Genomic DNA, 13,537 nt, shown 5'->3' with positions numbered 1-13,537 from the left:
TCTATTTGAAGTTAGAAGATCTAACTTCTTACTCAAATTTTCCACTTGAGCCGCCAATAAAGTTACTTCATCTATCTCATGGAGACCGGCCACCTTTTTCTTCTCCCTAGCATTCCATTGGTAGCTGTTTAACCCCATTTCTTCAATTAACTGATGGGCCTCATCGGGGGTCTTGCTACCTAAGGTACCTCCTGCTGCCGTATCCAAGAGTTGCCTTGTACTCGGGTTCAAACCATTGTAAAAGGTCTGAACAATCATCCACTCTGGAAATCCGTGTTGCGGGCACTTTCTCAGGAGCTCCTTGAACCTTTTCCATGTCTCAAATAGAGACTCTAATTCCAACTGAACAAAGGATGAGATATCATTCCTAAGCTTCGCGGATTTTCTGGGAGGAAAATAACATGCAAGAAAAGCTTCTACCATCTCCTCCCATGTGGTAATTGATGCTCTAGGTAATGAGTGTAACCACTGCTTCGCTCTCCCCTTTAGGGAAAATGGGAAGGCTCGCAACTTGATGGCATCATCCGTTACCTCGTTTATCTTCAGCATATCACACACCTCAAGAAAACTATCTATATGATTGTTTAGATCCTCATCAGCCAAACCATTAAACTATGCAGATTGCTGTAACATGTGGATGAATGCCGGCTTCAGCTTGAAGTTCTGAGCTGGGACGCACAATACTCGATTGTGCCCCCAACACTGAAGGTCTGGCATAATCGGATAATGTTTGCTATTGCTCATTCTCTTCTGTCATGTTTTCAATTTCTTCCACTTCTAAATCAGCTAGACTAGACTGTTCTTGCACAGGCTCTTTCCCTTTTTTTCTAAGTGTACGTTCAAGCTCGGGATCTCCTTCAATCAATATTGAGGGGTTCCCTCGGGTCATAACCTGGAGCTGCACCCAAAAAGAAAGTAAAAGAAATCAGAACGATGATAGAATAAGAAGATATGAAATAGAATGTACGGTGAAATAGCTAAGAAAACAAAATGCAAAGTATCTCTAAACGCCTACTCCCCAGCAACGGCGCCAAAAACATGACAAGGTCCCCTTGCGTATATCCCGCAAGTGCATGGGTTTGTCAAAGTAATAATCCCGGATGACCGGGTATCGTAACCACAGGGAGTAAGGAATAAAAACACTTAATTCGCTTCTTAGCTATGTGAAAGATGAATAGTGATATGTGTGACAATGATTCAATTCTCAAAAGTAAAACAACAAGTAAGAGAACACAAGTAAAGGAGAAGGTAAGCCAATCGATAAAAATGGGGTACCAGGATATTGCTCCGCCTACGACAATCATTTCAAGTGCAAGAACCCTCTATTATGCTTCCTAATCAATGCAAGTGAGTCGTGGAAATCCTTAATTACATAGTCCCAAATTTAAGGTCAACTATGCCTAACTCTATACATGTCCCGGAGGAGAGATTGAATAACCTCTCAACCTCGCACTCGCATAGAATTGCAATAAGTTCTAGGGATTCCAAGTGATAAATCTCTTCCTAATTGTAGACCTAATCCTTTGGTCAAGGTGGAAGGTCCCTAACCACAATTAAGCCCTAGATACTAAGATCACTTCTGCACTTCACTCCGTTGCACCCGCAACTAAGCCCCAGCGGAAGGTCATCCCTTAGACCATTCACTCTATTGTGGCTGCAAAGAACTCGAGGAACGGAGGTAGAATCTAATACATCGAAGGGGAAAGGGGACGCTCCTGCACCTCTCGACTCACCCTCTCAACCCTCTCCAACCTAGTTTTGTCTAACACTCGTGGTGTGTCACTCACTCACAAGGTTACCAACAAGAACTCTCAACCCTAGTGTCACTCTAGGGGAGTATTCACACAATCAAGCATTCAAAGTTGGAACTCACAATAAACATCAATTAATTGAAAGCATAATAAAGAGATTCAAAGAAATGAATACATCCTAGGGTTCACAAATACCCAAGTACCCACTAGGGGTTTAGCTCTCCATGGAGCTAAGTACAATCAAAGAAATAGAATGTAAAAAACAATGAATCCATACAAAACCCCCTCGATAGTCATGTCAATGGTCTTGTGGAAAGTCTTCTACTCGTCGTCCAAAGATCCCCTTGTCCAGTATTGAATACGCCTCGACGGAAGCTCCCCTACCAACCTTCTTCCAAAGAGATGACGATGTCAGAACCATAGAACCTCTCCAAAACTCTAGCCAATACCTCACAAAAACCCTAGCCGAAACCGTATCTCAAGTTGGGGAAAAGATGGAGAAAAGAATAATGAAATCGGGGCTGAATCGGCTTTAAATAGGGCCAGAATCGGGGATCCACACGTCCTTGTTGACGCCCCTGTGGATTTTTCACATGGGCTTGTGGAATTTCCACACGCCCGTGTGGATTCTATGTTCTGTAGTTATCTCTGCCGGCTATGAACAGTGCTCTGCTACAGTATCCAACCTGAAATACTTCCCGAATCCATACTTTCATCAGGGTAACGCAAACGGGCACACGTTCACGTCAAGTTGGTGGAGATCTTGTTCTATGTGCATAAGTCGGAATGCTTGAGTGTGACTGCCCTTGTGCCCCTCCAAATGGTTGTGCTAACTTAAATACGAGGAGGTTGGCACACACTCTAGCATCTCGCACCCGACCTATGTCTTCGCGTTTGAACCTTAGCAAGATTTCCTCCAAAATCGGTGCATTATGATCCACATTGGCTTCTTTCCTTCATACTTGGCCTCACAACCCTACCTGCACAAAAGTAACATAAAAACACACATATTAGTGTAAAAACCCGAGAAGAGTAATGCTCAACATATGGAAAGAATGCTTCGCATTAATATCACACAAGCACTTATCAAGTTCACAAATACCCAAGTACCCACTAGGGGGTTTAGCTCTCCATGGAGCTAATTACAATCAATGAAATCAAATATAAAAGCAAAGAATCCATAGGAAACCCCCTCGATAGTCGTGGCGAGGGTCTTGTGGAGAGTCCTCTACTTGTCCAAGGGTCCCTTTGTCCGGCCTTGGATACACCTCGCCGGATCGGTGCCGACGAAAGCTCTCCCACTAACCTTCTTCCAAACAGAGCACGATGTCGGAGCCATTGAACTTCTCCCAATCCCTAACCAATACCTCTCAAAACCCTAGCCACCACCCCCTCTCAAGTTGGGGAAAAGATGGAGAAAAGTATTCTAAAATCAGGGCTGAAATCGGCCTTAAATAGGGCTAGAATCGGGAATCCACACGCCTATATGGGCGCCCCTGTGGATTTTTCGCACGGGCATGTGGAATTTCCACATGCCCGTGTGGATTCTCTGTTTTCATCCTTCTTCGGCAAGGTGTGAACAGTATCTACTGCAGTGTTTTGCTACAATGCCCTGCTACAGTACCGGCCCGAAACACTCCCGAATCCATGCTTTCATCGAGGTAACGTAAACGGGCCCACGTTTACGTTGTAAATCGCTTTGCTTCTTCAATAACGGACATGTTGGTGGAGATCTTGCTATACATGCATAAGCCAGAATGCTTGAATGTAACTGCCCTTGTGCCCCTCCAAATCATTGTGCTAACTTGAATACGAGGAGGTTGGTAGACATTCCAGCATTTGGAACCCGACTTATGTTTTCGCGTTTGAACCTTCTCAAGATTTCCTCCAAATGGTGCATTTACGATCAACATTGGCTTCTTTCTCTAATATTTGGCCTCACAACTCTATCTGCATGAAAGTAACATAAATACACACATATTGGCGTTAAAACCGGATAAAAGTAATGCTCATCATAAGGAAAGAACACTTCGCATTCTTATCGCACAAACACTTATCAAACTCCCCCACACTTAAGCTTTTGCTTGTCCTCAAGCAAAAAATTAAAACATTATGTGCATAGATGATGGAAATATTGGAAGTGCTTGGCCTTAGGTTCACTAAAGCATACAAAGAGAGCATTCTATAAGTAAGGGAAATTTTAACACTAAATACGAAAAATCAATGCTCTGGCTAAAAACTTGAATAAGAAAGAACAACAAACCCAAAATCGTATAAGTATGTGAACTCACTCAAAATAACCCAAAGTATACTCCTCAAAGTTCTAAGTACAAGGGACTTATTTATCTACAAACAGTAACAAAATTTCAAAGATGGTAATAGCTTCACACATCCTCTAAGGTAGCCCTTTCCAAAGCGGCCGCTAAGGTGTCTTTCACACTTTCGAGATGGTAGCTCTTTCTACCGGAGTGATAGCTTTCACTCATCTATGAGATAGCTCTTTCTCTCATTAGGACATAACTAGTATCCGACTTATGAGAGTAGCTTCATACTTCATAGGCGGTAGCTCTTTCCACCCAACAAGCTAAACTAAACAATAAAATTATTTTTGTTCTTTCTTTTCATTTTCCTATTTTTTCACAAATAACAAAAGAAACAACAATAACTAGTCCCTTTAACATCGAACATGAGTTTCCAAAAGAGTTTAAAGAGTGAGTAGTGTAACAAGTGTCAATCGGGCAAAAATTCCTACAAATTCAATTAAAAACTAGAGCATGAAGACATTCAATATTAAAATTCTCCTAAACTCAAGAATATAATCATTGCAACTAAGGTGAACCGCCATTGGCTATGTGAGCATGTATATCAATCAAAATTAATATAAAAGAGATGTGTGCACTATGAAACTCCCCCCCTCCCCCAACACTTAAGTTGTACATTGTCCCCAATGTACACATGCAAGCTCACTCATAATGTATATCAATCAAGAACAAATATGGGAGAAGCAATCAAAACAATACTCCCCTGACTCTTATCGGTGCATTTAATGGAGCTAAATCCTTGGGAGTTATGTTCTAACGGGTTGTGAAGCACACACGGCCAAGTGTTGAAGTACCATTGGCCGTGCCCATGACAAAGTCTCAATTCCCATGATGACAAGACCATTTGCACGCATACACGAGGAGGTTCAGTGAAGCTCAACAAAACAAAAACAACTCGAGTATATAAAAAAATAAGGCAATTAATACAACTCGAGAACACAAAATGAAAATAAACTCAGAAGGAAAGTCCTTTCTGAGTATACAAGTCCGGAATAAAAATACAAAAGTAATAAGATGAGTCCTCGGCCACAAGACAAATGACGAGGTGACGTCTCGCTATAAAATTTGCTGTAATGTGCTGAAACGTGCCATGAACTCTGTATACTGTGCGGTCTGCACAGCCCGAATCTTAGCAATCTCTACTCAGACCTTAGCGACCTCTGTCTGTATCACCCCCACAGCACTCTCAAGCCTCTCAAAGTGATCATGGGCTCGAGATGGTGAAAACATGTGTACTGGGGATGGGTCCTCTGCCACCGGAGGTGCCTCGGTCTCCATCGGTGCTGGTTGAGTCTCGGGAGTAGGCTGAAAAGCCTCGGCATCATCACCCTCATCCTCAACTATCTCTGGAGCTAGTAGAACCAAAGCATAAACTCCCATCCAAACCCTGTGGACCATACCCATCAATCTCATCGTCTCCAGGCTCAGGGACGCAGGTGTACTCGTCTTCTCAGCCCCGCGTATCGCGTCGAAGAGACCCATGCCCAAAACTAGTCTCGTAATGTAGGGGCCCGAGAAGATTGCTCCCAATCTGGCATACTGCCCTTGATGTCGAATGTACTCTGGGATGATGTGCCCTAGATGAATCAGCATGCGCTACACCATCAAATACAAGTACAAAAGCACCTGCCGGCTCAGAACGCCAGTGCTATCACCACGGCCATTCACCTACCTGCTCAGAATACCGAGTAAATATCGGTATACAGGTCGAGAAAGGCACGTGGCCTTGGACACCCCTGGCTCATACTAGCCCTGACCACACAACGCTTGGTAAGCTCTTTGCGGGCTTAACGCTCCAGGGTAATATGTCGGTAACTAGGAATACTCCTCAGTGTCTGTAAATGCCTCCTCGTACAAGCCAAGCTGAACTGAAAACTGAGTGATGCTCATGCTATGTTAATATCCCAATGCTCTGAACTTAACGGCGTCAAGGCTGTCGAATCTCGCATAAGATCTATCGAACTCGAATGACAATAAGACCTCAAGTGTAAGCTCACTAATGGTTGGCTCCCTAGTCAACAATAACTGCCTCCATCCACCCAACGAAAAGAGATCCTCGACCTCATCTGTGAACTCATCTCCCTGCTATAAATCTCTCAATATGCTAGTGTCTAGGAATCGAGTCTGTCTGAACCGAAGTTTTGGCAGACGCTCAAAATGAGCCTGATGCTCTGGGATAGTGAATCTCATGCTCTCGGACTTGGGGGATGACTCACGCCGCCATTTCTCAACTTTCTTCTTTGACCGAGATGCCATAATCTACAAAAGTTGAAAGAAAATCGATCAAACCAGTTAATTAAGTAATGTTGCTGAAGTCCACATAGTCGTGTGGACTTTTCGCACATTCGTGTGGATCCACGAGGTATGAAAAACATGCATGATCATTCTAATTGTAGAAATGAAGAATGATTAACTAGTTTCATTGATTAAGATCAAGAATTGGCGAAGGAAACAAAACAAAAGATAGGGCTTACCTACGAGTTGAGATTGAAAACCTTGAATCATTCGGAAAACCAAGTAAAAATCTTTCCAAATCAGCAATGCGAAGTCGGGAAACGATGTGAGTGTGCTCTCAGACGAATGAAGAATGTTACGATGAAGAGGAAGGGCGATCCTTTAAAAGGAACTCGTGCCTCTTGGCATTCTGTACATTCATATGGGCGTGCGGAAATTACCCACACCCGTTCACCTCCAAAGGGAAGAGCCACAGGTCAGACTCATGCCCCTGTGTGCTCTCGGGATAACACTCAATCTCTCTAAATGCAACCACACGGGCGTGCGAAAAATACCCACGCCCATGCGCCTGACCCACAGGGACAGCCGCACGCCCTTGTACTGTCTCGGGATGGAGAGAACTCTTCTACAGAGTTTCGCATGGGCATGCGGAAATTACACACGCCCGTGCGTTTTTCACAAGTTCACCCATAGGGGCGAGTCCACGCCCCTGTGTGCTCTCGGGATAAGTTGCCAAGACTCTGCAGGAAAACGCATGCTCGTGCAGAATTTACCCACGGGCGTGCGAAAGTCACGGGTCGCTCACAGGGGCAAGTCCACGCCCCTGTGCCTTCTCTGGATAAGCTCACAATACAGATCCACAGCCGTGTGGAAATTCCACACGCCCGTGGGTTTTCCCTGGATGCCTTAAAAACTCTGCAGGTTCTGTAGAAAATTTCCTAAACATGTTTACACCCTCAAAGTCTGCCCTATTATGCAAACTATACCAGTGAAAAACATGAGAGATAGCTCAAACGACCATAACTTCACTAAATCCACATAAAAACACACGATGAAATTAAAACCCACAATAAAATCACAGAAAAAGCATCTAAAATTCAAGACACCAACACTCAACACTTTATTCGTGCAAACACTAAACTACTAACTAAGAAAACAGTAAACACTTGGGTTGCCTCCCAAGAAGCGCTTGTTTTACGTCACTAAGCTTGGCGTACCTTGTCTTACCTCACGCGGGTTCATAGATGAAGGTTACCCTCTTACCCATAGCTTGAACATATAATGAACAAAGTCTCTTGAAGGTAGAGGGGGAGTTATCGGGCTTGGGACCACCTAGCAATGGTGCATCCAATTTGTTTGGTTCACGCGCGTCTCCAATAGCCTTGGAGCATTTCCGGTGGTGTCTCCTCACCTTCTTCATCTTCCGAAGCACCTTCTTCAAGATCCGTGGAGTAGATGGTACTTCTTCAGTCGAACCAAGCATCATAACTTATTCATTATCCACCTCTTGGTCGAACAAACACTCGTATGGCTCCGGATTGAACATTTCCTGCATGTATTCATCAACAATCTCATCAGTAGTGTCTAGAAAATACAAAGCATCATCAAAATCAAGAGAATGCCGCATGGCTTAAGCAAGGCGGTATGTGAGCTTGTTATCTCCAACTCTCAATGTTAGCTCCCCGCCGTCCATGACAATCAATGCCTTGGAAGTCCGCAAGAAAGGTCTCCCAAGTATCAAAGGTACATCCTAATAAACACCTAAATATACATATTTTATATGTATTAATCTTGTATTATTTGTGTATATTTTAATGAATTGATGCCCGTTTAAGTCTAAATTGCTTATTTCGGTGTTGCAGATCATAAAAGAGCCGAACGAAGCTCAAAAATGCAAATTGGACAAATTCGACACTAAAAACAGCATTTTTGGGGTTTCGGCACTGTAGCAAGCACTATAGCAGAGTCAGTATTCATGTTGCAGGAATTTGGCTGTGAGCTTCACGAGGTCCATGCGCCCGCATAAGTACCTATGAGGTTTGCTGGAAATTCACAACTTTCAGTACTGTAGCTAAGTACTATAGCACCGGCACCTTTTCTGGGCAAAATGGCAGTGAGCTTCACAGGCTCCATGCACCCGTATGGACCTGACGGGGTAAATATTGGACTGATTTTCTAGGGCAAAAGGGGGACATTTTTGGAGAAAGCTTTTTGGGGAGTTCTTGGAGCCGACTTCCACCAGTTCAGAGAAGGCAAGATCACACGTTTTGGAGAAAGGGAATCAAAGGGAGAAGCTTGGTTTGGCTAGATCTTCATCGATCTCTTCTTTCGGAGCTTGTAGATGACGAGGGAAGCCTCCCTGATCGCGGCGTCTGTGGAAGCTTTCCACCTAACTTGGCTTGTCATCTCACTTCTATTGTTTGAGGGAGTTTTCTTATGTCATTTGTAGTTGTTTTCATGGACCTATTGTTTGTATTTGTTTGCATGGACGAGTAGACCCCAAGGTCGCCGGATGCTGGTGAACCTTGGGGTGAACTTGTGTATTTGAATGATCTAATTTTGTCTATTGCAACTATTGTATGTTTGTGATTCATTCTTGGTGCATTTGATGTGTTGCTTACATGAGAACTTTGTAAACCAACTCCCTTGTACTAGATACACCATGTCTTGATGGGATTCAGGTATGAATATGCCGTGACCATCCGATATTTTGTACCCCTCCAATATTAGGTCTTGACCAAGTTGTGTTCTGGCTCTAATTAGAGAATTCCCTCTTTGTTAATGCAATCGTATGAGGAATTCCGCATCCATGACCATTTCATTCCCCTGATTTTATATCCTTGCCTTGTTTTAGACTCCACTTGTAGTTCTTTCATTTTAATTAACAAATTAGAGAAACCCTTCGAATCTTTTGGTTAGACAATACGTGAAGAGGAAGTAAGGGTAGATCCTTGGGCTCATGGAATACGACCCTCTCGTGCTCGCACGAGAGGTATTACTTGATGACTCCGTGCGCTTGCTGATTATGCATCAAGTTTTTAGTGCCATTGCTGGGGACCAACAAGGAATACTCGGAAAACTTAGAGCTTGTTGATTTAGCCATTGTTTCTTTTGTTTTGTACATTTGCTTCTTTTTATTTATTTTTGCACATATATTTCTATTTACTTGCCTTTACTTTGTTTTACTATCTTCCTCATATCCTGATCATTGACTCTCAATATTGTGTAAGGTACCATCTTATGACACGCGCCAATCAAACAAATCTGGTGGAGCCTGTTAACAAAATCGAGAGAACCTTGCATCAAAGATTGAGAGAGGTTACTGAGAGTTCAAAACATCAAGGAACACGAGTTGAGATTAGTGAACCTTTAGTCATTGTAGAACCAAGGTGAACCTTGTCTGATTATGAAAAGCCCTCAGTTTACTAGTGAGGAATTCAGTGTGCATGCTCTCACAGTGCCGGCTAATAACTTTGAAATCAAGGCAAGCACAATTGTGATGGACGAAAATTCTGTACAATTTGATGGGCTAGCTGACGAAGACCCACACGCTCATTTGTCTCGCTTCCTCCAAATTTGTTCCACCTTCAAGATTAACTCGGTGTCTGATGATGCGATAAGATTGAGATTATTCCCTTTCAGTCTAAGGGGGACAACATATAGATGGCTCACTTCATTGGCTCCGGGGTCAATCACCACTTGGAAGGAAATGGTGGACAAATTTCTTGCATGGCATTTCCCATCAAGCAAAGCTGCTAGACTAAGGCAAGAGATTTCTGCATTTCGGCAAGGGGACTCCAAGACACTTTTCGAAGCACATGAGAGATTCGAGGATCTCCTATGCAAGTGTCCCCATCATGGCTTCTCCTCATGGATGAGGATCCAGATGCTTTGCAATGGCTTGAATTATGCAAGTAGACAACTCATTGATGCTGCAACGGGGGGGGGTGTCATTCAGTAATAAAACCCCTGAAGATGCTGAAATTTTGATTGAAAACATGGCAAGTAATGAATGCCATTGGTCAACTAGACAGAAACCCCCTAGGGAAGCTGGAATTTATGAGATAAATGACAACAGTGTGCTAAACGCCAAGGTTGAGGCCCTAACAAAGAGATTTGATCAGTTTGTGTTGGGTACAAGCTCAAATTCTGGAGCAGTTTTGTCTTGCAAGACCTGTGGGGCGGGGCATGCTACTGTTAAGTTTCCAATCTCAATAGCCTCAGATGCCCCAGTCGAGATAGTTGATTATGTTGGGGGGAGGCCCTAGAGGTCCAGGGAATCCCTATGAAAACACGTATAATTAGGTGTGGAGGAATCACCCAAATTTTTCATGGGGTCAACAACGGCAACATCGGCCCCCGCAGAAACAAGGACATCCACATCAATCTCCTCAGCAGCCCAAGAAGAAGTTCACCACTGAAGATGTGTTAGCGAGATTTATGATCAGCATCAAAGCAAAATTTGTGAACATAAACAATCAATTCGTTGAAGTGAACACTATTTTGAGGAATGTTCAGGCCTCCATTCAATCATTGGAAAACCAGGTTGGGCAACTTGCTAGGGCAAATTCGGAGCGCCCACCGGGTAGCTTAGCTAGTAACACTAAAAATAATTTGAGGGAGCATTTGAAAGCCGTCACTCTCAGGAGTGGGAAACAGGTTAAAGCACGAGCCGAGGATGGCTCAAGCACTAAAAATGATGGGGTAGCCGTACAGGAAGACCCTAAGCCATCTGAGAGTGTAATTGAAAGAAGAAAGGAAAAGCAAGTGAAGAAACCCTTCAACTACCTACACCTACGGTACCCGAGTACAAGCCGGCCATTCCCTATCCGGCTAGGTTGAAGCAAGATAAAGAGGAGGCTCAATTCAAAAAATTCCTCAATCTCTTCAAGCAGTTACACTTAAATATCCCTCTTGTTGAAGCCTTGACTCAAATGCCCAAGTATGCTTATGAAAGACCTGCTAACTAACAAGACAGAATTTGAGGAATTAGAAATAGTTGCAATACCACGGAACTGCTCTGCGATAATTCAGAGGAAACTCACTAAGAAGTTGACTGACACCGGGAGTTTCATTATTCCATGTGTGATCAAGGAAGGCATGCAAGAAAAGGCCTTGGCAGATTCTGGGGTCAACATCAATGTGGTGCCCTACAAGCTATTTTTAAAGCTGGGATTGGAAGACATGAGGCATACAAGGATGACAATACAACTTGCAGACCGGTCTATAAAGAAACCCTACGGGGTTGTTGAGGATGTGCTAGTTAGAGTTGACAAGCTCATCATCCCGGTGGATTTTGTGATTATTGATGTGGATGCTGATGTTGAAGTCCCATTGATCCTCGGGCGACCATTTCTTAACACCGCTGGAGCCCTCATTGATGTAAAGGGGAGAAGAATGACATTGAGAGTGGGGGATGAGGAAGTCATTCTTACACTCCACGCGGCTATGAAACACACCTTGGCCCACGATGATCCCCTCTATTTTACTGATGAAACTAATATGATTATTACTGATTGTGTGCAGGAGGTCTTGGTGATTAACCCCTTGGATGAATTCTTGGAAGGAATGGATAGTGTTGAGTGCAAAGAGAACAACCCACCTCCCACACAAGTAAAGCATGTAGGCTATGTGGAGATATTTCTGTGGCCGGACAACAAAAAGAAATCAACCACAAGGAAAAATTGGCGTAAGAGGAACAAGAAATAGAAATTGGGGATGAATTACACACTATTACCACCACGGGAAATCGATCGACTATTCTTCGAGGGGAAGGGTAAATTCCGTGTATTTTCATGCCTCTCGATGAGTTTCCCATCTCGGAGCACTTCTCTTAAACTTGGAGGTAAGTCCCCACCATGAAGTAAGAATGAAGGTGCGTCGAGCTAATGACATTAAACAAGTGCTTCTTGGGAGGCAACCCAAGTCTTTAAATTTGTCGTCTTTAAATTTTTGTATTTCTTTCAGTTGCTTAGTTTCTTTGTTGGGGTTGAATGCTTACGTTTGCGAGTTTCTCGTATTTTTGTTGTTGTACTCAACTCATGCTAAGGCTTGCTCGCTTATCTTTGGCTTTGAATTAGTATTGTGTAGATGTATTTCATTGTTATTTCGGCATTTAAGAAGTTGCAATTCGTATTTTATTGAGTTTGCAAGAGGAACCATGCCAATTTTTTGATTTTCCATGTCCATACGGGTTGTATATTGCCCGTATGCACACTTGTGGCTGGTTCTAGGGCCTTACAGGCGTCATGGCAGCTGCAATAGACCCCCCACAAGGACCACAGCCCAGTGGGCTGAGGGTCTCACGGACGCCATGCGCCCGCTAGACCGCCCGTGAGGTTCCCAGCCTCACGCGGCGCGTACGGCCGGAAACCCTCACGGGCGCCACGCTCCCGTGAGCCTCACGGGCTGGGCTTTCTAGCCCATGCGGTCACCATGCGCCCGCATGGGCTGGGCATCCCATTAAAAGGGTGTTTTTCCCCTTTCTCACTCTTCACCATCTTCCATCTTCTCCACCTTGCTTTTTCTCATTTCTCTTTCACTCTACCTCATTTCTCCACCATTTTTCTTGGTTTTTTCTTCTCTAATCTCTTCTCCTCCATTTTGCAAACTCAATCTTGGGATTTAATCGGAGTTTTACCATCTTTTTCGCCAGATCTCTTCACTCCAAGCTTTCAAGCCCTAATTCAAGGTTTTGCTAAAAACTTGGTTTTTGTTGAGTTTTTCTCTTGCTCTTCAAGTGTGAATGGTATATATGGTTGTTGTGACGTGGTGTGTGCTTAATTCTTAGTGTTTTTCCTTTATTTGTAAATTTTAGCAAGCTCCATGTCTAGGAGAAGCTCTTGCAAAAATGTTTCACGAGTTACTATAGCAAATGCTGAATTTTTCATTTTCCACATTGAAAATTTGGAGCATTAAATTTTTTTCTTAATTCTATGATGATATAGATAGCCCCTATGATTGTATTCATGAAAATCTTGTTTTGATCTTGTGTTTTGTGGCATAGGAATGCCGGTCAAGCGAGTTTTATCAAAGCGGCCAAGACACGATGCGGCACCTAGTGGTGTGCCACCCTTAGCCTTACCACAACATAGGGCACGCTACAATCTCTTGAAGTCCAAGCCTTTTGGTATTATCCGGACAATTGAACGTAATGACCTCAAAGTTCTAGGATTGGCTGAGACTATGTTCGAATTAATCAATCATGATGGTTGGGACAGAATTTTCTCA

General features: G+C 43.5%; 2 non-coding genes across 2 annotated transcripts; one reads left to right on the top strand and one right to left on the bottom strand.

The window, feature by feature from the left end:
• Nucleotides 1-268: 268 nt before the first annotated feature.
• Nucleotides 269-375, top strand: LOC120259607. The gene has a single exon (XR_005536165.1). It is a non-coding gene; the product is annotated as a small nucleolar RNA R71 (small nucleolar RNA).
• A 9,689-nt stretch (nucleotides 376-10,064) lies between these two features.
• LOC120259666 lies at nucleotides 10,065-10,171 on the bottom strand. The gene has a single exon (XR_005536223.1). It is a non-coding gene; the product is annotated as a small nucleolar RNA R71 (small nucleolar RNA).
• Nucleotides 10,172-13,537: the final 3,366 nt, after the last annotated feature.

This window comes from Dioscorea cayenensis, chromosome 4 (genome assembly GCF_009730915.1).
Source record: "Dioscorea cayenensis subsp. rotundata cultivar TDr96_F1 chromosome 4, TDr96_F1_v2_PseudoChromosome.rev07_lg8_w22 25.fasta, whole genome shotgun sequence".
NCBI lineage: Eukaryota > Viridiplantae > Streptophyta > Magnoliopsida > Dioscoreales > Dioscoreaceae > Dioscorea > Dioscorea cayenensis.
The sequence above is the reverse complement of the archived record's forward strand: the minus strand, read 5'-3'. Positions and strand labels throughout refer to the sequence as shown.